At 42.6% G+C, this 25,169-nt stretch overlaps 1 protein-coding gene across 3 annotated transcripts in view; it reads right to left on the bottom strand.

Moving 5' to 3' along the window:
• Positions 1–25,169, bottom strand: part of ctnna2 (catenin (cadherin-associated protein), alpha 2) — a 270,175-nt gene that overhangs the window by 163,976 nt on the left and 81,030 nt on the right. The gene's annotated exons all lie outside the window — the stretch shown is intronic.

Genomic DNA, 25,169 nt, shown 5'->3' on the forward strand with positions numbered 1-25,169 from the left:
ATGGATCCAAGTGACTGAAATGAGCTTTCTACTTCAGGTGTTTGGGCTCTCCCTTAGAGATAGGATGAGGAGCTCAACCATCCAGTAGAGGCTCAGAGTAAAGTCAGTGCTCCTGGTTGTGGAGAAGAGTAAGATGAAGTGATTCGGGCATCTGGTTAGGATGCCTCCTGGCGAGGTGATCCGGGCATGTCGAAATGGGAGAAGGCCCCGGGGAAGACCCAGGACGTGCTGGAGAGATTGTCTCTCTAAGCTGGCCTGGGAATGCCTCGGGACCTCCTCCACAGAAGCAAGAACAAGTAGCCTGGGAGAAGGCAATCTGGACTTGTCTGCTTCGCCTGCTGCCCCCCTAGGACCCGATAAGGAGTAGAAGAGGGATGGATTGGTGAACGGATGAATAAGCGCAATTTTAATTTAGTAAATAACTGAAGTGCTTTGTGTCACATCTGGTGTGATTAATACATAATATTACTAATAAAGCTAGCACTGCAATTCATGAGATATGTCAGAAGACTTTTATGTCATCCATTAGAGGCTGTGTTCATTTCTCTGACTATCTGAGGGCCTTGAGGTGAGTAATCTCCCAGAAGGCGTTTGTTTGAGAAGATCCCTTTAAAAGCCATTAATTAAATCTTCACTATGAGTGTAGTAACCCCAGGGTCACAGCAACTGCAGTTTCGCTCTAACCTTTGTCTTTCCCCTTTACTTCTTGATAGTCACCCATCATTCTTTTTTCTCACAGTGTCCTTCTGCCTTCCTATCTCTTCCACTCACTCATTTTGACTTTCCCTGTTTACATAAAGCCCATATTTGGCTCCAGGCTCACTGTCAAATATTATATTCTATTCAAAGATACAAGTCCTAGTGGCTCAAATTGTAAACTATAGCAGTAAGCTTTGGGGCAATGATTAAAAAAAGATACATATGAGTCTAATGTACAGTCAGGAGTGCTTTTTATTTTTATTTTATTTTTTTTGGGGGGGGGTTATTGTTAATAGAGGTCATCAAGAGACATGATCTGGAGGTGTGACAGGATCATGGTGGGGCACTGTTAGGCTGGGGAATTCAAATAATTAAATAATTAAAAATAAGATTAATGCTCTGTGCTCACATGAAATTAAAAAAGGATGATCTATACAAAGCAAAGGTGTTCTGAATCTGGCACAAAACTTTCAAAGCTTCTGGCAAGGAAACTGCAAAAACAATGAGCAGACAGTACAATTTACAAAATTAGGGACCTGCGCTCAAAAAACCATCTTATTTAGCAACAGGAAATACAATTGGCTTTTAAGAATTACTATAAATAGCTATATACTCAGCCACCATTAGAAGTGTCCAGTGGATTGAACAGTTCTTAACACCCCATAATCTACCCGCTTTATCAGAAGATAAAATTAACAGCCGAAATAACTAAGGAAGAGCTGAACGGTGCAATCTCATGATTACCAGGGCGATATAAATCACCAGGGCCATAGGTTTTCTTCTGAATGGTACAAGGCCTTCAGATCTGAGTTAGCATCAAGGCTTCTGAATATATTTAACACAGTCTTAAAAGAAGGAAAATCCAACCAACCTGGAGTGAAACTACAATTTTGGTCATTCCGAAGGATGTAAAAGACAGAATTGGTCTAAATTGGTAATTTAGACCAATTCCAATCTAGAATACTGATTACAAAACTGTATACATCAACACTTGCAGAAGAGTTGAAGATGTTCTCCCTCACCTTATCCATAAGACCAGACAGGTTTCATCTTAGAGACAATCCCATGACAATGTCAGACATTCATCACATATCTTGAGTCACATACAAAAATATAAACCACAAACTTAATTGGTTAGCCTTGACACAGAAAAGGCATTCAGCTCTGTGAGTTGGAAGTTCTTATATAAGACTCTAAGTTTCAGTGTACATAAAGAATTCATTACAGGAATTAGTAGCCAATATAATAACCCAACGACACACAAAATAATAAAGGGTTTTTTCAGAGACAATAAAATTGGAACGGGGCACTAGATGAGGTTGTGGATTGTCACCACTTCCCTTCGCACTATACATTAAACCACTTGCTCAATGGACCAGGCAATCTGATAACATTAAGGGCATCAAAATACAGTATTATGGGGAGCAACACAAAATTGCACTGCACACAGACAACATTTTAATATATCAAAATGATCCAGCTAATCCCCTCCCTGAGCTCCCACTTTATTGCGATGGAGGGGGTGTTAGAGTAATTTACCTTGCGTGGCAAAACTTTCTGTGTTATATTATCATGTGTGAGAACCATATTTTGTTTTGCGAGCTATATAAGCTGTAACCTTATCCTGTTATACTTCTGCTATGCAACCTGTACCCATGCAAACAATCCTGTGAAAAGTGCTTGCTGTACTAAAAACATGATTATCCCGTGAGAAGCGACCCCCCACATGCGTCTTCCCCGTTAACTATTATCTTGCTTACGCAAATGTAACGACACCCATTACAAATAAAAGCTCATGCTATCAAAGGGAGGTCAGAGCTCTCAGGAGACTACTACGGTGGTGCTCCAGCTGACTCTCCTCCTGAGCTGAACAGACTTGACACATCTCCTGTCTTCCTTATAGTGTTGATGTCGGCCTTTGAACCCCGACCAGGGGTTTGCGCGTCCAAGGACGTTAGGTTAGGAGCTAGGCTTCCAGGGGATTTATATTCCTGGAAGGGTCACCCAAGGCATGTAGGTTCCAGGTGAGGGACCAGACAAAACACAGCTCAGAAGACCCCCTATGATGAGAAAGGCTCTATGAACCAGCTTCCATGCCCAGATGCAGGTCACCGGGGCGTCCCCCCAGAGCTGAGTTGACATGGGTACCTCTTCCCCTGGGCTCAAAACCCATATATCTGGACACTCTTTTACTCTAGAGTTGCCCCTGGTGAGAGACGTCAGGCAGGTGTGGACTTATTGATTGAACCCAAGCAGTATTTTGTTGATGGACTTCTATGCTCGTTACGGATTGTCCATAACTGATACCATGTTCAGGCATAAAGTTGTCCATATATGCACTTAATGTCACGTAATGTGAGGGTCTGCTGGGAATGTCTGGCAGAGTTCCCTGTCAGAAGAAGTTTCAACTCCCACCTTTGGCAGAGCTACAATCACATCCCGAGGGAGGCGGGGGACATTAAGTCCAAATGGGCCATGTTCTGTGCTTCCATTGTCGGGCTGGTAGACCGGAGCTGTAACCGTAAGGCGGTCAGCACCTGTCAGGGCAGAAACCCTCGAAACTGCTGGTGAACCCCAGCAGTGAGGGATGCTGTCAAACTGAAGGGGTCCTATCAGCTGACAGGTACTGGCAGGCCAAGCGGCTTCCAGTGAGCTTCAGGGAGATTCTGGTCCACCATCCAGCAGTCCAGGAGGGGGAGGCAGTGTTCCGTCAACACTGTCCACAGTGGGAGCGGGGATCTGCTCACTTCAACTCGAGACAATGTAGATTGGTGGAAAGAATACTAAATCCCAAACACCTACCAATGAGGAAGCAGAGCTGGGGGACTCTGGAACGGGTCCGTCGATTTCCGGGGCTGAAGTTGCTGAAGGAGTCAAATAGCTGTTCAGTAGTGGGACCCCGAGGATTGGATGAGGTCCGCTCTGTGTTCCTCAAGGCTCTGGATGTTGTAGGGCTGTCCTGGCTGACATACCTCTGCAGCATTGCGTGGATGTCGGGAACAGAGCCCCTGGACTGGCAAACCGTGGTGATGATCCCCCTTTTTAGAAAGGGTTTCGTCCAACTACAGGGTGATTACACTCCTCAGCCTGCTGAAAATTTCATCCTATAGATCGGTGCTGGAGAGAAGGATCCACCAGGTCATTGAACCCCGGATCCAGGAGTGGTTTTCGTCGTGGTCATTAAACAGTGGGTCAGCTTTATACCCTCAGAACGGTGCTTGAGGGGGCATGGGAGTTTCCCAACCAGTCTACATGTGTTTTGTGAATCTGAAGAAGACATTCAACCGTGTCCCACAGGCAATCCTGAGGGGGGTTCTCTGCAAATATGGGGTACCAAACCCCGTTATACAGGCTCTTCGGTCTCTGTATGATTAGTGTCAGAGCTTGGCCCGCATTGCTGGTTGAATGTCGGATTTGTTTCTGGTGAGAGTTGGACTCCACCAGGGCTGCCCTTTGTCACCAATTCTGTTACTAAATTTCGTGGACAGAATTTCTAAGTGCAGCCAGAGCGTTGAAGGGATCTGGTTTGAGGGCTCCAGGATAGAGTCTCTGCTTTTTGCAGATGATGTGATTTTGTTGTTTTCATTTCAGTCCATGATCTCCAGCTCCCACTGGAGCGGTTCGCCAAATGTGAAGTGGCCAAGATGAGGATCAGGACCTCCAAATCCGAGACCATGGTGCTCAACTGGAAACAGGTGGAGTGTCCACTCTGAGTTTGGGAAGAGGTCCTGCCAAAAGTGGAGGAGTTGGCTGGAGCATTTGGAGCGGGAGATTGACAGGCAGATCAGTACAGCATCAGCATTTATGCAGACTCTGTACTGATCTGTTGTGGTGAAGAAGGAGCTGAGCCAGCAGGCAAAGATCTCAATTTATGGGTCGATCTATATTCCTACCCTCACCGATGTTCATGAGCTATGGGTAGTTACCAAAAGAACGAGATTGCGGATACAAGCGGCAAAAATGAATTTTCTCTGCAGGGTGGTCAGACACTGCAGGTACTATAATCACACACCAAATGATTAACAGACAGAATAATTGCATTCTAGCTCAATTTAAATCCTTTCATTCAAATGAGGTCATCACAAAGTCAGTCTGTGGAAAATTCACTTGAAAAGCAGCATCCAGTAGAGGGGATAAGAAAAGAAGGGCTTGTTATTATATCTAACGTTTTCGTGCTAAGGCAAAGCAGTGTGAAAAAATGAGTAGTACCTCGAATCTTCTTTTTCTTCTTTCGGCTTCTCTGACCTTCTCTCCAAACGTCTCTGAGAGACTCATTCCTGATCCTATCCATCCTGGTCACTCCCAAAGAGAACCTCAACATCTTCATCTCTGCAACTTCTAGTTCTGCCTCCTGACTTTTGGTCATTGTAACAATTTCTAGGCCATGCAGCATCACTGGTGTCACCACTGTCATGTCCCCCTTACTTTCATTCTGGCCAATAGTCTTCTATCACATAGTACCCCTGAAATTTTTCTTCACCCATTCCGACCTCCTTGAACCTATCTCTTCACCTCTTTTCCACACTCTCCATTGCTCTGGACTGTTGACCCCAAATACCTGAAATCCTCCAGCTTCTTGATCTCCACTCCCTGTAGCCTCACCATTCCATCCAAGTTCTTCTCATTCACACACATATACTCTGTCTTGCTGTGACTAACTTTCATTCCTCTCCTTTCCAGAGCATACCTCCACCTCTCTAGATTTTCCTCTACCTGTTTTCTGCTCTCACTACAGATCACAATATCATCTGCAAACATCATGGTCCATGGGAATTCCTGTCTAACCTAATCTGTCAGCCTGTCCATCACCATTGTGAACATGAGGAGGCTCAGAGCTGATCCCTGATGGAGTCCCACTTCCACCTTGAACTTCTCTGTTACCCCTACAGCACACCGTACCACTGTCTCACAGCTAGCATACATGTCCTGCACCAGTCTAACATACTTCTCTGCCACTCCAGACTTCCTCATACAATACCAGAGCTCCTCTCTGTGAACCCTGTCATATGCTTTTTCTAGGTCTACAAAAACACAATGCAGCTCCCTCTGGCCTCCTGTGTAGTTCTCTATTAGCATTCTCAACACAAATACTGCATCTGTAGTACTCTTTCTAGGCATGAAGCCATACTGCTGTTCACATATGCTGACTTCTGCTCTCAGTCTAGTTTCCACTACTCTTTCCCATAACATCATTGTTTGGCTCATCAACTTTATCCCTCTATAGTTGCCGCAATTCTGCACATCCCCTTTATTCTTAAAAATAAGCACCATCACACTTTGTCTCCATTCTTCAGGCATCTTCTCACTCTCTAAGATCCTGTTGAATAATCTAGTCAGAAAATCTACCGCTGCCTCTACTAGACACTTCCACACATCCATGGGTATATCATCAGGACCAACTGATTTTCCACTCTTCATCATCTCCAATGTCTTCCTCACTTCACTTTTACTAATTTGTGCTATTTTGTGGTCTACAATAGTCACCTCTTCTACCCTTGCCTCTCTTTCATTTCCCGGTTCATCAGCTCTTAAAATGTACCCTTTACATCTTCCCATCACTCTTCTAGCATCTGTTAATACTTTACCCTCTCTATCCTTAATCAACCGGACCTGTTGTACATCCATTCCATCATTATCTCTCTGTTTCGCCAGCCTGTATAGATCATTCTCACCCTCCTTACTATCCAACCAAGCACAAAAGTCATCGTACACCCTTTGTATTGCCTTTACTACCTCTATCTTTACCTTACTCTGTATCTCCCTGTTCTCCTGTCTGTTCTCTTCAGTCCTCTCAGTATCACCACTTCTTCTTTGCAAACCGCTTTCTCTGTATATATTCCTGCACTTCATCATTCCACCACCAAGTCTCCTTATCTACTTTCCTTCCAGGTGACACACCAAGTACTCTCCTGTCTCCCTGATGACACTGGTCATTGTTGTCCAATCATCTGGAAGCTTTCCTTGACCACCCAGACCTTTTCTCAACTCCTCCCTGAAAACCATGCAACACTCCTCCCTTTTCAGCTTCCACCACTTTGTCCTCTGCTATGCCTTTGTGCTCATCATCTTCCCTGTCACCAGAGTCATCATACAAACCACCATCCTATGCTGTCTGGCTACACTCTCACCTACAACTACTTTGCAGTCACTGATCTCTTTCAGGTTACCTCGCCTATACAAGATGTAGTCTACCTGCATGCTCCTACCTCCGCTCTTATAAGTTACCTTATGTTCCTGTTTTGCTTTTTTGTTTTTTTCCGGAAGAAGGTGTTCACTACAGCCATTTCCATTCTTTTGGCAAAATCTACCAACATCTCCCCCTCTTTGTTCCTATCCTGTATACCAAATCTGCCCATCACTTCTTCATCCCCACCGTTGCCTTCACCTACATGTCCATTGAAGTCTGCCCCAATTACCACTCTCTCATTTCTGGGAATATTCTGCATCACTTCATCTAACTCATTCCAGAACTTCTCCTTCTCTTCAAACTCACATCCCACCTGAGGGACATAGCCACTAACAACATTGAGCATCACACCTTCAATTTCCAGTTTCAGACTCCTAAGTCTATCTGACATTCTTTTCACCTCTAGGACGTGCCTAACAAAGTCCTCCTTCAAGATAACTCCTACTCCATTTATCTTCTTGTCAGTACCATAATAGTACAACTTAAAGCCTGCTCCTAAGCTTCTAGCCTTACTACCTTTCCACCTGGTCTCCTGGACACACAGTATATCCACCTTCCTTCTCTGCATCATGTCGACCAACTCTCTACCTTTTCCTGTCATAGTCCCGATATTCAAAGTCCCTACTCTCAGTCCCAGGCTCTTTCCTTTTCTCCTCTCTCTCTGCTTCTGGACACGCACTCCTCCTCTTTGTCATGTTCTTGTTCTTTGACCCACAGTAGCCCGTATTCCACTAGTACCCTGTAGGTCATCAGTACCAATGGCCGTCGTTGTTAACCCGGTCCACGGCCGATCTGCAATGATATGGTTATGGTTGATTCGCATGTTTGGTTTTGGCAAAAGTTTTACGCCGGATGCCCTTCCTGACGCATATATCCGGGCTTGAGACCCGCACAGGGAGACACTGCTCCGTGCTCCCCCAAGGCAGGCTTGGGAGATACGGGCCAGTGCCGCCCTGCGGCTGCATTGAGTAGTACCTCGAATCAGAATGAATAATGACGCCTCAGGGCGGTATGGGCCAGTGTTTCCCTGTGCCAGCCTCAGGGGAGTCCGTGTAACCCTGATCTAGTCCCAAGCCCAGATAAATGCAGAGGGAACCGACAAGAATGGCATCTGGTGTAAAACTTTTGCCAAAATGTAACATGCAAATCAAACCTAATAATCTCAAAGCAGGTTGGTTGAGGCCTGGGTTAACAATGACCAACACTGGTACCTATGACCTACAGGGTACCAGAGGAAATTGGGCTACTGTGGGTCAAAGAAGGAGAGGAGGAAGGTATGTTTAGAAGCAGAATGAGAAGAGGAAAGGCAAGTGTCTGGGACTGCGAGTAAGTTGTACTATCATGATACTGACAGGAAGAGAAATGGAGAGGGAGCTGTCTTGACGAAGGAGTTTGGTAGGAATGTTCTGGAGGTGAAAAGAATGTAAAATAGACTTATGAGTCTGAATCTAGAAATTGAAGGTGTGATACTCAATGTTGTTAATGGGTATGCCCCGCAGGTGGGATGTGAGTTAGAGGAGGAGAAGTTCTGGAATGAGTGAGATGAAGTGATGCAGAATATCCCCAGATCGCGGATACGAGTGGCAGAAATGAGTTTACTCCGCAGGGTGGCCGTACTCTCCCTTTAAGATAGGGTGAGAAGTTCAGCCATCCCGTAGGGGCTCAGAGTAGAATCGCTGCTCCTCCCCATAGAGAGGAGTCATATGAGGTAGCTCAGGCATCTGGTCAGGATGCATGTTCCTCTGGGGGAAGGCCATGGGTAGAACCCAGGACATGCTGGAGAGACAATGTCTGTAGGCTGGCCTGGGAACACCTTGGGATTTTCCTGGTCTTAGGTTCACTCTTGTACCTTTTAAGGTGGGTAGCGAAGACTGAGACCCTCTGCTTGGCAGTCCCCAGAACTCTGCATTAGTCATCTTGTTTTTATCTGGCTCCTACTTTCTCCCTCATTTCTATACCTTTCTATAGCATAGTTTGAGTTTCTATACTTACCTCTCCCCTTTTTGCCTAATTTCTTTTCCAGTCTCCTGTTCCATGTGGGGCTCTCCTGCTCTTTCAAGCTACCACTATTCAACTTGTAGCCTTGCATGTGTAAGATGACTGTCGCTACACATCAGACGATGGGTCTTAGTGATGCTTTGTGTTGAAGTACTTATCACTGCCACCTTTGCGTCCTACAGCAGAAATTCATGTTTACTGTCTCTTGCCCTGGGCAGGTAGGTAATTGTATTCCTCAATAATTCTATGATATGTTCTCTTTGGTCAGTTGTCCCTGTGTTCAGGGTCACTTGAAGCATTAACCCTCAAACTGAGAGAATGGCTTCAACAGATTCCAGTATGAACATCTGACATTTATGTCCATTTGTACATTTGTAAAATAACCGGGGTCTAAATTATAGCACCCACACATGTATCCCTGGTGTACAGTAGTGTCAGATATCCTGATGCTACTATAGACTGTATGTGATGCATTGATGTATGTTTTATGTTTGTTTTTACCTGAGAATATCAGTTGCTGTTTTATAAAATATAGAACTCATCATCAAGAGACCTTAAGTGATTTAGCACTTTATTTATGACTTTCTGTTGTTGCTCAACAAGTAAGATTTAAAGTGATTTTTGGTTTTATGGCATTTTGTTCTCCAGTTTGTTTATGTAGAATGTATTGATGATTCTAATGACAGCTTTCACAGAGGTATAAAAATCTATGTCCATCATGGTGTATTCAATAGCATTTGGTAATTTGTCAAGAGGACATTTCTCAATGACACAGTCTTATAAGATTAAATGTAAATGGGAACAGTAAAAAGTAATCTATGTCAGTTAGATTTTGGCTGCTCACTCTTATTTATAATCAAACATTTCCATGAAAAGCATAGTCCTTCATATGACCAGGGTACTGAATGTACTATAGGAAATATGCAGATGATTGTGAATACAAAATTCTGCTTAATGATTAAAGTGGCTGAAGAATAAACTGTAAGTCCCTGCAATATATTTGATGAAGTGTGAACTGAAAAAATATAATGCTTTCAAATTTGAAAATTCCTGAAGGAACTGTTTCAGTTTCATCACCAGTCTGAATAGTTTTCTTTTACTACTTTCGGCTAAGCACGACGCTCTGCAGATTTGAGCATTGACTGAGAATGTTTATTGAGTTTTACTGAGCTGAGTGCAAACCATTTTTTTAAGGTTAAACTATCTGACAGCTCTTGTTTCATTGCAAATAACACGGCCCTAGGCTGATTCCCCATACTTAGGGGTGTGAATTTCACATGCTTCATTTATGTTGATCACACATGATTAAACTTGGTTATTTGATGTGTTCATGGCTTATGTGGGATGTGGTTTCACTCGAATCTGTCTCTTTGGCTGTGGGATGACGTAAATGCCCATGTTAAAATAATCAGTGTTCATTATATCTTCAAAATGTACATTTATTTATGTATTTATTCATGCCTGTTATGTAAGCAAATGTTGGCACTATAGGTGTAGAACTTACAATGTTTATTTTCCCTTTGAAAAGAAGTCCAAAGAGAAATGACTGTACGCATTTGTAATGAGGCGTTTACAACTTTAATTAGTAAAAGGGTCCACAATATCATTCAAACCCATCTGCCCACTTTGTTTCCCTATCCATTTTACTTACCTCTCGAGATATGTTTGAAAAAGTCTTACTGTGTGCAAATTACATCTAAATTGTTCAATGGGGTGAAATCTGGTACAGCTGAACATGACATTGCCATAGCCCCAGCCACAAACACACACCCACGCACACACACACACACACACACACACACACACACACACACACACACACACACACACACACACACACACAAACACACACACACACACACACACACACACACACACACACACACAGACACACACACACAAACACACACACAGACACACACACACACACACACACACACACACACACACACACACACACACACACACACACACACACAGTGATGCACATAACTGTTTAATTCCAAGATTGAATTGATGCTTTAACTGAAGTTTTTCATTGTGTTAGCTGTGACTTGGGCAATTAAAAAAATAGTAAGAGGCACAGTGTTATTGTATTTGTGGTCAACAACTGCTCCAATTGCTGTTCTCTTTGCAATACTTGTATGCGCCCAAGATGAGTTTACTTCAGCTCCATTTGAATCTTTTCATCCAAATGGGGTCATCATAAAGTCACTCTGGGAAAAAAATTACCTGAAAAGTAGCATCCAGTACACAGGATAAGAAAAGAAGGGGGCTTGATATTATATACATGATGTTTTGTCCTAAAGCAAACCAGTGTGAAAAAATGAGTAGTATCTAGAATCCGAAAGAATAATGAAGCCTCAGGACGGAAGAGGCCAGTGTCACCCTGAGCTAGCCTCAGGGAGCCAAAGGTCTGTTTCTCCCTGAGCCAGTTCCAAGCCCAGATAAATGCAGAGGGCTGCATCAGGCAGGGCTCTGGCGTAGAACTTTTTCCAAAACTAAACATGCAAATCAAACCTAAAAATCTCAAACCGCATTGGTCGAGCCCAGGTTAACAATGACCGCCAGTGGTACCGATGACCTACAAGGTACTAGAAGAAATTGGGCAACTGTTGGTTGAAGAGGGAGGCATGTTCAGAGGCAGAATGAGAAGAGGAACAGCAAATGTCTGGGACTGAGAGTAAGTTGTACTATCATAATACTGACAGGAAGAGAATTAGAGAAGGAGCTGTCTTGAAGAAGGAGTTTGGTAGGAATGTTCTGGAGGTGAAAAGAATGTCAGACAGACTTAGGAGTCTGAAACTGAAAACTGAACGTGTGATGCTCAATGTTACGAGTGGCTATGCCCCGCAGGTGGGGTGTGATTTGAGGAGAAGGAGAAGTTCTGGAATGAGTTAGATGAAGTGATGCACAGTATCCCCAGAGATGAGACTGGTACTTGGTGCAGACTTCAATGGGCATGGTGGCGCAGGCCATAGAGGGGATGAAAAAGTGATGGGGTGTGATTTGGTATACAGGATAGGAACAAAGAGGGGGAGATGTTGGTAGATTTTGCCAAAAGAATGGAAATGGCTGTAGTGAACACCTTCTTCCGGAAAAAAACAAAAAAGCAAAACAGGAACATAAGGTAACTTATAAGAGCGGAGGTAGGAGCATGCAGGTAGACTACATCTTGTATAGACGAGGTAACCTGAAAGAGATTAGTGACTGCAAAGTAGTTGTAGGTGAGAGTGTAGCCAGACAGCATAGGATGGTGGTTTGTAGGATGACCCTGGTGACAAGGAAGATCGACAGGACAAAGGCTGAGCAGAGGACAAAGTGGTGGAAGCTGAAAAGGGAGGAGTGTTGCATGGTTTTCAGGGAGGACTTGAGAAAAGGTCTGGGTGGTCAGGGTGAGCTTCCAAATGATTGGACAACTACAGCTAGTGCTATCAGGGAGACAGGTAGGTGAGTACTCGATGTGTCATCTGGAAGCAAAGTAGATAAGGAGACTTGGTGGTGGAATGAGGAAGTGCAGGAGTACATCCAGAGAAAGCGGTTAGCAATGAAGAAGTTGTGATACTGAGAGGACTGAAGAGAACAGACAGGAGTACAGGGAGATACAACGTAAGGTAAAGATAGAGGTAGCAAAGGCAAAACAAAGGGCGTACGATGACTTGTATGCTTGGTTGGATAGTAAGGAGGGTGAGAATGATCTATACAGGGCTGGTGAAACAGAGAGATAAAGATGGAAAGGATGAACAACAGGTCTAGATGCTCGAGGTGTCAGGGTCTGACACGGCTGGATCAAATTGGTAATCTGCGCCAGCTGCTGCTAATTACCCAGCCCCATAAAGAGCAGCGGCACGCTCTGCTCGGGGCCGGGGAATTTGAGAGGGATCGAGAAGGCTTGAGAGGGCTCAAAGGAAGGAGCGACTGGAGGTCCCAGGGCAGGAGGATTGTGGGGGCCCTTCCTGTAACCCTGCCTGGGGCCCTTCCTGTAACCCTGCCTGGGGCCCTTCCTGTAACCCTGCCTGGGGCCCTTCCTGTAACCCTGCCTGGGGCCCTTCCTGTAACTCTGCCTGGGACCCTTCCTGAGACCCTGCCCTGCCTGAGATCCTTACGGAGATCCTTCCTGAGATCCTGCCCTGACCCTTCCTGTGACCCTACCCTGCAATGACAATGCCTGTGAGATCCTGCCCCGACCCTTCCGGTAACCCTGCCTGTGACTCTACCCTGCCTGTGAGATCCTTCCTGAGATCCTGCCCTGACCCTTCCGGTAACCCTGTCTGTGACCCTGCCCCGCCTGTGACCCTACCCTGTGAGATCCTGCCCTGACCCTTCGGGTAACCCTGCCTGGGGCCCTTCCTGCAACCCTGCCTGAGACACCCTGCCAACCTAAATAAAAGACCTCCAACCCTGATTTGAGACTTGGTGGTGTGGTTCCCTGCCTGAGTCCGCCCCCAGTGGCCCGTGACAAGAAGAGTGATGGGAAGATTGAAAGAGTACTTTAACGAGCTGATGAATGTGTAAAACAAAAGAGAGGCAAGTGTAGAAGTGACTATTGTAGACCACAAATTAGTAGTAGAAGTGAAGTGAGGCGGTTGGTCCTGATGATATACCTGTGGAAGTGTCGTATCTCCAGGATATGGTCAGGCCATATGTCCCTCCCTGTCCCCACCGATCTGGCACCTCTGGGCGACTGTCCACCCCATCACTCAAAGCCCCTGGTTGCCGATTGAACCGGTCTCGGCTCTTCTCAAGCTTGGCTCCTCAGTGGTGGAACGAACTCCCGAAAAAGGTCAGAACAGCGGGGTCGCTGCCTATTTTTCGCCTTGAGCTGAAAACCTACCTCTTCACCAAGCACTACCCTACTAATCCCACTTAGCCCCCAACAGCCCATCAAAAAAAAGGATGAAATGAATGTATGTTTGTATACGGTTCTGAGATGGCAATTTGGTTGAATGGTAACTTCCGACTACTGGTACATCGGATCTTTGGTGACTGAATTGCACTTCTTGTAAGTCCCTTTGGATAAAAGCATCTGTCAAATGACTGTAATGTAAAGTGTCTGGGAGAGGCAGTAGTAGAGTTTCACCAGATTATTCAACAGGATCTTAGTGAGAAGATGCCTGAAGAATGGAGAGTAAGTGTGATGGTGCCTATTTTGAAGAATAAGGGGGATTGCAGAATTGCAGCAACTATAAAGGGATAAAGTTGATGAGCCATACAATGAAGTTATGGGAAAGAGTAGTGGAAACTAGACTGAGAGCAGAAGTCAGCATTCGTGAACAGCAGTATGGCTTCATGGTTACAGAGTACTACAGATGCAGTATTTGCTTTGGGAATGCTAATAGAGAAGCACAGAGTAGGCCAGAGGGAGATGCATTTTGTTTTTGTAGACCTAGAAAAGGATGTGACAGGGTGCCAAGAGAGGAACTTGTATGAGGACATCTGGAGTGGCAGAGAAGTATGCCAGACTGAGATGGTCTGGCTCATGAACATGTAGCTCAGTGGTTGAGCTATTCTTCACATGTATCATGTCCTGGGTTCAAACGCCGGCATCTCCACTGTAAGTTGCTTTGGATAAAAGCGTCTGCTGTATTCTATTCTATCTTCTATTCTACTGTATTCTATTCTATGAGGGATAGTAATCTATCGGTAGATGGATGCTGGAATTGGAGCTGCCAGGCAGGAGCTATAGAGAAGAGAAGATTTATGGACGTAATGAGAGAGGTTATGAAGGAGAATAGGGTTAGACGGAGAAAGTTGATTTGCTGTGACAACCTCTGAAAGGGAAAAGCCGGAAGAAGAAGACGCATATATTAAGATAATTTCGATGATTCAGAAATGGCAGATCTATCTCCTTGGCAGTAATGGATTTGGAAGAAGAAATAATTTATTCATACAAAAAGGTATGCACTAGGAGTATTTATAGACAAAAAAAACATTTGAATGTCAATCACAATACACTGATTAGTAAATAGCTCTTTAAAAAATTCAAAACAACACTTCAGAATCTTTGCCTTTCCATTCTTCTCAACAGGCAACAGTAAGTATGATAAATCAATATAAATCTAGCCATGAATATTACATATGGTGTACCTCAAGCGTCAGTTTAAGGGCCAACAATGTTTATCATTTATATTAATGACAATGAACCCTACAGAGAAATGGCCGAGATGGGGGGAGAATGAGCACTCCAATTGGATGGATAGCCTTGAAAGGCTCATGGCATGAGCAAGAATGAGTTTCAAGTCCGCCAAATCCAAGTTGCTGGTCATCAGAAAGGGTAAGGAGGCAAACCAGTTCTGCTTTTCTCTTGGGGATGTGAAAATTCCAATGTTGTCTAATAAGCCAATTAAGAGCTTGGGGAAGCACTTCACTGGTGACCTGAGGGACACCACATCTCACCAGTCAACCAGTGATAACCTCAGTGCTTGGCTTACTGCCGTGGACAAGACAGGACTTCCCGGGAAATTCAAGGCATGGATATACCAACACGGAATTCTGCCCAAGCTGCTCTGGCCCCTTCTGGATTATAAAGTTCCAAATTCCACCACGAAGACCTTTGAAAATAAGGTAAACCACTTTCTGCACAGGTGGTTGGGCCTCCCACAAAATCTCAGCAGCATCGCCCTTTGACTGCTCCCATTGAGCAGTCTAAAGGAGGAGTTCAAGGTGACTAGAGCCAGAGAAGGAAGAAGGCCCGTTGTGATGCTGTTGAAGTAGGCTGTTGGGGCTTCACAGGGCATGCATTAGGAATTATGTGGGCTGCAGAGACGACAAGCCACCGAGAACATCTTCGAAGCTGCCGAAAAAGTTTCCTGGTGGCCCTGGATTAAGAGGGGTAATGAGTAGTGCAGTTTGCTACTTGGACACAGGTTGGGATCTGATCAAAAGGGTGTCTGAGGATAACACCCCCAACACCCAATGACCCAGGTCCTTCACTGATGGTGTGTCATGTACCATGACATGTACAATATGACATATGCAGAAGAACAGGGAAAATAAAACATGAGTTATTTGTGAATGACATGGATATTTTCTGGTTTGGAATAACATTTGGAATAGCTTTTGGAGGTGGTCAACAGAGAAATCAAAAGATAAAAAAATGGTTCAATCTGAATAAAATTCCTACAAAATATGAACAAAACTAACTTCATATTTGGAAATCCTGGTTGCAACAGACAAAAAATAATTTTTCAAGGACTTTTCTCATTAATGATTGTGTTGCTTAAAAACTATTTAACACCCACATTAGTTGTTCGTCTTAAGCTTTGTTATTGCTGTTTTGTGTCACGATCTCCTCTCGGCAGCCGAGAGGGGACACGGCTGGGTCAAATTAAGAATCGGCGTCAGCTGCAGCAGCGGCCAGCTGCTGCTAATCAAGATCCCTATAAAGGGCAGCGGCACGCTCTGCCTGGTGCCGGGGGATTGTGGATCCCCATGACCCCTGTCATGGCTGGGCCCAGCCGTGGTGCCTGGACTTCCCCTTTGCCCAATGACCCCCATTATGACCGGAGCCAGCCAGCCAGCCAGCCAGCCAGCCAGCCAGCCAGCCAGCCAGCCAGCCAGCCAGCCAGCCAGCCAGCCAGCCAGCGGACCCTGACCTTGCGAGACCCCCTGGTGGACCACCGGACCCCGACCCTGCGAGAACCCCGTTACGACCAGACCCGGCCGGTGTAACACCGGACCCTGACCTTGTGAGACCCCCTGGTGGACCACCAGACCCCGACCCTGCGAGAACCCCGTTATGACCAGACCCAGCCGGCCAGTGCGACATTGGACCCCGACCCTGCGAAGATCCCGCATCCCATGGTTAAAAATAAAACATCCGAACATATTCTAGCCTTGGTGTGGTTCCCTGCTCAAGTCCGCCTCCCAAACCTTGACAGTTTTGATAATAAAGATAACTTTGAAAAAAGTTAGTGAGATATGTCATAAATGGGGTAAGAACATATAGATGTATACTTCTGCTTGCTAATTCTTAAAAATGTTGAAAGACGGAAACTTTAATGTTTATATAATCTTTTTTTGCCCTCAAGTACATGGAGTAACCGATGTTAATTGCAGGTCCCATTGAGCGAGAGTACAGCCTGGACCTATTGCACATCAATTTAAAGGAGACCTACAACCATTTAGTCTTGGATTAACATGTTTGGGCAATTTAACCAAATGCATTTTTATAGATTATGATATTGTTATATTACATAGTTAATCACTAAGTGACCTGATAGGAGCTATTTTAGGTTGTGTCCTTAATTTCATGCTTATGCTAAATGAAGAGAACCTGGGACACTCCCAAGCTCAAATGCAATTTCATACTAAAGATTAAAAATAATAACAATTAAAAATTTAATAATATCCCTTTATATATATCATTAATAATAAATCAACATATATAATAAGAATAAGATCCCTCTGGCATCTCCATCCAATTGATTATTGTTTCCAATGGTACAACAAATAATGGGCCAAATGCAATCCAAATACTACAGAGAACGAAAACCCCCATCAATACAGTAAGCCTGCTGAACTAGAGAAAATGTTTATTACCAGATAAAAAACATGACACTTGTGCTGAGAACAATTACCAAATGTTATTAATTAGCATCTACCTTTGGTTTTTCTCCAAGCAGCAATCCTACATCCATATATGTTTTCCTCATGCTCCTCTCACTGGAATCCAGATTTGAAGTCAGGTAGACTCATTCATTTGACCAGGATAATCTTCTCCAGTGATGCTAGGCCACCTTAAGCTGTTGCTTAAAAACAATAACCCTTTTTGGAATGAATAGATACAAGAACTTTTGCATTGCACAGTGAGTGACAGAGCACAATAGGGGCCGGTGTAATGCGAGCGTCTGTGACAAAATAAGCCACCACGAAGAAGAGGAAGACCACATAACATGGAGAGCAAAGTTGACACAGAATTCAGGTTCCTAATGAGAGGAATAACAACCACAGACTATCAAATGGGCTCAAGCTGTTTTTTTGTTTTTGTTTTTTGTTCTGATTTTTTAACTTCCTTTGTGAAAAAATCCTGCATTTAGCTAACTGAATTTATTTTGGCTTTTTGTTTTGATTTTGAGCAGTCGCAGCAAGGCCTTGAAATACCAATAAATCCTCCGTGGCGTCGGAGGCCAGAAGGCCTTGGACCTTTTCGGCAGTCCATTTCAAGCTGGTTCTGTCCATTTTGTAATTAAAATGATGCATAGCAAGCAGTATCTGCTAATGGATATAACTTATGAGTTCTACCAATCACTAAGCACACATGTCATGGTGGTTCCTTTGGAACCATTGAACAACCATGTTGATCCCCATAAGGGAAATATGAGGTTAATATGGTTAAATGGTTAATAAGAACTGAGGTCCATGGTCTCTATTTCCTAAGCTGTCTGAATGCACAAAAAACAGCCTTGTACCTGAAGAAGAAGCACCTGAAAAGTTTATAGGATCTGCAAAAAGTTCCAACAGTGTGAAAGGGCTTATATGATGATGTTGATGATGATGATGAAAACGAAAGAAAGTTATTAATATTCTTATTCTGAGTAGCGTTGTTGTTGTTACTTTGATTTGCAGTTTTCTCTGGGCAGAAGTTCCAGGCATACAGATTACACTGAAGCACACTGTGATACCAAGATACCAAGGAAGATACCAAGCCCTGTGATACCAAGGGAGATGAGACGACTCTTGTTAAAGAGAAATAAAAAAAAAAACCTTCAAGATTTAAGTATAAACAAAATGATCTTCGCACTGGAGAATGTGTATCACATGAACATTATCAAGCTCCATTACCACATAAAATGCAAGCATGTTGGAACTAGTGTCCAGGTCAATAATGTTAACTTTAGCGTGAAAGATAACAGTATTGCTAGTTCAAGTAAGCAGTGTCACCAGTCCACACTTGACCACATGTCATTTAAAATTCAGAAACAAAATGTCCACGTCCATGTTGGATAAGTTAACCAATTCACTGGCAAGATGGATGGCTATGGACCATAGAGCAGTCTCCATGGCAGAAAATAAGGGGATACTAGAAGCGTTGTAGATTGTTTCAGCTGATGCAAATGCCGAACTACAAAGGGAAAACAATGTCCAAGCAAATCCACAATGTCTAGAATCAAGATCAGCATCACACCATCCCCACTATAAACGGAGCTCCCAAGCTGCAGAGTGGTGGACCACAATGTCCTTGAGACTCTCCGTGAGTTACTCTCCATGGCCTCACGAAACTCCTCCCATACCAGAGATTTCCTGTCAGGGACATTGGAAACTACATACTGCTTGGTCTGCCAGTTCCTGTAAGCTGCCTCTGGTGCCCAACAGGCCGGAACAGCCCAAAATGAGTCTGTGTGGATGATCACCTCGAAAGGTTATTATCTTTCAGCCATAGCTCAGGTATGCCACCTCAACAATGGAGGCATGGAACAAGTCCCACTCATGATGAAAATGTGTATAATTTCAATGAATCAACCTCTAATCAATTTCATTATGTTTGATGAAATCTCACCCCTAATGATGATAATTTCATGTGGAGCCCTGCATGCACATTTGAGTTTGAAAACAGGTTTGAATTAGCATTTTCAGGAAATTTCATTTGTGAATTGCTTTGGGAAAAGTTGACATCTGAAAAAGTGTTTGAAGAGAATGAAACACACATTCTTTTTTCCTAGTCAACTCCACCAAACCTAGAACGTTCATGGGGTATGGACTAAACAACCAACCATTGGTCGAACATGGCTTTAAATGAAATGTTTTCAAGAGCTACAAACATTTTGAAAAAGAAAAAATATTAAAATAATGATGATTATTTATTTCTAATTCCAGGTGTGTTTAACTGGTTATTTTTAAAGGCGCTTCCTTGGAGGAATTTTAAATATTTATTAATTTAAAACCAAAATGGAAAGGGAAAGTTTGAAAAATAAGAAGAAACACAAAAGAAGAAGCAAAAAGAAAAACCCAAAAAAAAACAAAAAAAAAACCTCAAAAGTCAAAATGAAATCATACATACTTGCTTATTGTGTGGAGACTGTTCATGTACTCAGCCTTTTGTTATTTGGGTGGTGCAGAGGGGTCCAATTAAAAATCATCTTCACTTTTTGTTAAAACTGCACCAAACAAATTTCATCTAAGCAGTAAACATTCAGTAAGAAGTTGTGCTAAAGGGTTGTGATGTGTGGATTCTGTCTGATGGTTTCAAAGCCCAAAAATATAAATCAAACATAGAGGCACCAGGGTGCTGTGAGCTCTTAAAAAGTATGAAAAACATATTTATATTTTCAGATTTGACCCATTCACATGCAGCTGAGATTTTTGGTTTAGTGGATGAATGCCACTGTTAATTGTTTCAGCTCTTAAAGACTAATTGGAATGAACGATGTTGGCACTCCCTTGATCCTTTAACAGTTTAACAGTTTTCACCTAGGTCTGCTGGACAATCCCTTTTTCAGCCCTCAGTTACAGGGAAAGCTTAGCTGTTAAAAGTGAATGATGTGTTGGTGCACAGTGGATTGCAATTTGTCATGTAGATGGTATGGGCGACACTGGATGCTTTTGAGAACAGATGATTTATCGCCTGCCCTGTGCCATTTAAACAAAGTGTAAGTGCTGAGTATGGGGGCAGTATGATAAGAAGACTGGAAGATTGTAAAATAATTGAAATAAACTAAAGATACAACAAAAACTGTAACAGGGGAAAATGTTTGCCTCTCAGAATAATTGTAATCCAGTATAGCCCCAGGAGTTATGAGATAACTGAATTTTAAAATCTGGACATAAAAACAGGAAGCAAATCAGAATGAGAGCAGATACATTAGATAGTAAGGAAGCAACAAAGAGAGCAAGACTAATTACACTGTTAAATTGGTGTGATGCAAAACATCACCACAACAAATTTGTTTCCAGGTTTATGTTTAATAATAATAATGGATGGTATTGGGGTATCATAATTGATGCTCTGATTTATTTCTAAAACACTATCTTGAATTATATGGAATTAATAATTATTGATACGTCATTATATATATATATATATATATATATATATATATATATATATATTTTCTTCTTCTCCTTTCAGCTTTTCCATTCACGGATCGCCACAACAAATCAACCTTCTCCATCTAACCCTATTCTCTGTATCCTCCTAACATCAACTACCTTCATATCCTCTCTCAATTGGTCCATAAATCTTCTCCTTGGTCTGTCTTGAGATCTCCTGCCTGGCAGCTCCAATTCCAGCATCCATCTGCCAAAATGTTCAAACGATCTCTGTCTGGCTTCTCTAACCTTCTCTCCAAAATATCTAAAATGAGCCATCCCTCTGATAGACTCATTCCTGATCCTATCCATCCTGGTCACTCCCAAAGAGAACCTTAGCATCTTCATCTCTGCAACCTCTAGCTCTGCCTCCTGTCTTTTCATCATTATCACTGTTTCTAGCCCATGCAGCATCTTCATTCCCCTCCTGCCAAGTGGATACGTCCACCCCTACAGATTTTCCTCAACCTGTTCTCTGCTCTCACTACAGATCACAATGTCATCTGCAAACATTATGGTCCATGGAGACTAACCTCATCAGTCAGCCTGTCCATCACCACTGCAAACAAGAAGGGGCTAATCCCTGATGGAGTCCCACCTCCACCTTGAACTTCTCTGTTACACCGCACCACTGCTGCACACCGCACCACTGTCTCACAGCTAGCATACATGTCCTGCACCAGTCTAACATACTTCTCTGCCACTCCAGACTTCCTCATACAATACCAGAGCTCCCCTCTTCGCAATCTGTCATATGCTTTTTCTAGGTGTACAAAAACACAATGCAGCTCCCTCTGGCCTTCTCTGTACTTCTCTATTAGCATTCTCAAAGCAAATACATACATATACATTTATTTATTTATTTTCAAACCCACTGACAGAATAAGATCATGCTCAGCACAGATATCACAAGAGCAGTCACAAGAAAAAAGGTCCCAAAGGGTTTAACAGGATTTAGCTCACACATTATTTTCCACAATCAAATTATATTAATAATCAGGTTATTATTTACGTATAGCTGAAGGTTGATATGTCCACATAGCATGTACTAAAAAATGCATTAATGTTTTAAGAAATAAAAGGAGGGAGATGTGATGTGAAGGAGATAAATTGTGAATATAGAGTGTGTTTGCGGTCCATTTGTGAACAGCAATGCAGAAGGCAGAAGTGTGTAGAAGTATGAAGAACCATGGATTTTGTCATAGACTAGGATTATATTACAAAACAGTTATTGCCTTTTTTTCTTTTTTTCCAAATAAACACCATATGATCAGATTAAGTCGCAAGAAAATCATAATTCAAACAAGTATGTGTAATGAAAAACCTGTTGTTCTTTCTGCTAACATGTCTAGAAATGGTAGAAGACCATAGCTGCAAAGTGAGATCTGTACGTTTGTGATGAACAGATCAGACCACTGGATTCCTAACCACAATTGACCACAAGACTTATATCCATGAATCTTGATTTCTCGTTAAATGTTCAGCACTTTATATTATCACTACATGTCACTTTACCATATGCTGCCCTGTAAATATAACTCATACAATGCTTGCCTTACAAGACAAATATGAACTCATTGAGACAGCACAAGAATGGAGAAACACAAACAAACAGACCTATTAGATCAGGATCTCTGAGAACTCTGGAAGGATCAGTATTCTCGCCTAATGATCATCCAAGCCAACACTCCCTGTTTAGTTTCATATGCCACATCCTGCTAACAGCGAGATTAGTCTGCTTACATTCACACTCCCTAAATCCTTCTCTTTGCTACTAACACTTATGCATAGTTGCCCCTTTCATCTGCCATAGCTTCTGGCTATGGCTATATTCTGTCCAAGCTTCCTTGACCCAAGCTGGTAATGCATTACTCCCCTGATCAATTGATAGATTGGCCCTGTCTGAGCTGCCGTAACTAAATCAGCTGCTCCTGATGATTCAGCACCAGCTAGGGAGCCAGGCTCGGTGTCACCAATCACAGATCACCAGGAGCCAAGACAGGTATGGACATTCTTCTGTCACTTGAACCTAATTTATTACTAGCTTCCACATTGATTAACCTTCTGCTGGTGTTCAAGCCTCGAATAAAAAATTCTGTCCTGGGAGGCAGTAGGTGGTGTAAGTGAAAAAAGGCAAGAGACACATATCGGAAACCAAGTCCTTACATTACTTGCAGGAAGTTTTGCAAAAGTACATACAATGCAACAGAACCTTGTTTTGGTGGTGATAAAGATTTACTTGATTATAATGTCTGAGAATTTTGTCATTCTCTTATTCACAACAACAAACAACTAAGTCATCATATTGCATGATCTGGAATTATTTGAGCAAGACAAAGAACAGGTAGAGAACACATATAGGCATGAGGGGAACATGAAAATTCAACAAAGGTAGGCCCAAATCGACAATGCAAATATATTATTAAAGCAAAATCAAACCCATTAACCAATTACTCATGTCTATCCATCCATCCATCGATCTTCTGCTACTTATCCTGCACTCAGGGTCATGGGGGATGCTGGAGCCTACCCCAGCTGTCATCGGGCAAGAGGCAGGGTATACCCCAGATGGGTTGCCAGTCAATCGCAGGGCCACATATACAGAGAACAACCACAACCACAATTCACTCACTCACTCATTCGGCGCAATTTTGACTGTAAACATTTAGGTGTTAAATAATATATCTGGTTCAGAACCAGAGACAAAACAGCAGACACCGGTTACTTAAGTAACCTCATATGTTGTTTTTTTGCCGTTGTTTTTTTTTTTTACTTAATTACAGTCACATGGAGAAGAAATACCTACTTGTGACCAAACACAGCAATGCCTCAGTTTTGATAGCCATCCATCCAGTCATCTTCTGCTGCTTATCCTGCACCAGTTGTTATATTCATTTATATATTTACAGCTTATGGAGTGATTTACATAATTTATTATTGATGAATCACTACTTGTGCATGCTCGGCAGGGACAGCCCCCATATTCAGTCTTGGATGTTGATTTTGCCTCATTGGTGATACTGAGCTGGGAAGAGGAAGCATTTTGTTCTTTGTGTCCTCATGATTTACTCTCTGTTCCTTGGTAGAACAGCCAGGGGCTGTCAACAGTCCCCCAGCTGTATCTTCCATAACCAACTCAAGTGCCTAATGAACCAAGGCACAATTACTTTAGCAAAAAAAGCCGCCACATCGTAAGAGGAAGATGGGCATGGGTGTTCATTAACATGCACCTGACTTTTGTTTCAAGAGGAAGCAAAAGAGAGACATTTGACAACGTTCTGATCAGGACTTTGCACAGTTAACTGGCATCCACTGGGGAATACTGAGAAACAAAGCACAGACAACAATGCTCTGAGATTTGACATGAAATGAGGATTCAGAGACACACTGATGCATCACAATCTAGATACTGCTCTTATACTGTCTTTATGCATTCATAACCAGAGAAGATCTATAATCAAATAAGAATCCCTATCTAATAGACTCTTCACTAAACCAGCAGCAAAATGATAAGCATAAGTCAGAGATACCTCACTCATGGTTATAAAGGAAATTTGTTGCATGTTGGAAAAAAGCTCGGAGCAGAGTTTTCATTAAATCTAAGCTTAAAAAAACTTTAATTTAATTTAAGCACTTTACAATATGAATAAAGCATAGCAGTGTTAAAATATCAAGCGATACATTTTTTTGTTGTAAAAAAATATATAAACAGTAGTGGACATATATTTATTTAAATTCTTTAAGTTATATACAGTCCTTCAGTCACATGTGTGCAGTGGATTGTCATATTCTGTGATGTAAGCCTAAAACACAAAGAACATTTGCTTTTCAAGGGATCATTCTGGTCCAAATATGGTCACAAGCAGCTATGTATTTTATTTCTGGGTCTCTTTTAGAGCTGTATGTTTCTAAAGGTATTTCTAGGGTTAATGATGGGAACCACAAATAACAAAATCCATATTTAATCATGAAATCAAAAGTGTGATGTCAAGCAAAATATAGTGTTCCCTTATCTTATACTAGCTACCATTTAATCTGCCACAGTCTGTCACACTCTTGGAATTGCAAAAATTGAAATTGACAGAGAAATCTATAAAAATAAAGCAATATTAAACCCATGTTGTAACACTGTGGGTCCACAAGTACATACATATCAAGCAATGTAGTTCCATTGTTTATGGTGGAGGGAGCTTGAAAAGTCATTTATTTCGCTGTACTAAACTAATTTAATAAATGTTCTCCCTATTATGATTAATGC

Source organism: Fistularia commersonii, chromosome 12 (assembly GCF_037954325.1).
Source record: "Fistularia commersonii isolate RoL2024-O1a breed Wild chromosome 12, RoL_Fcom_v1.0, whole genome shotgun sequence".
In the NCBI taxonomy this organism is placed as follows: Eukaryota; Metazoa; Chordata; class Actinopteri; order Syngnathiformes; family Fistulariidae; genus Fistularia; species Fistularia commersonii.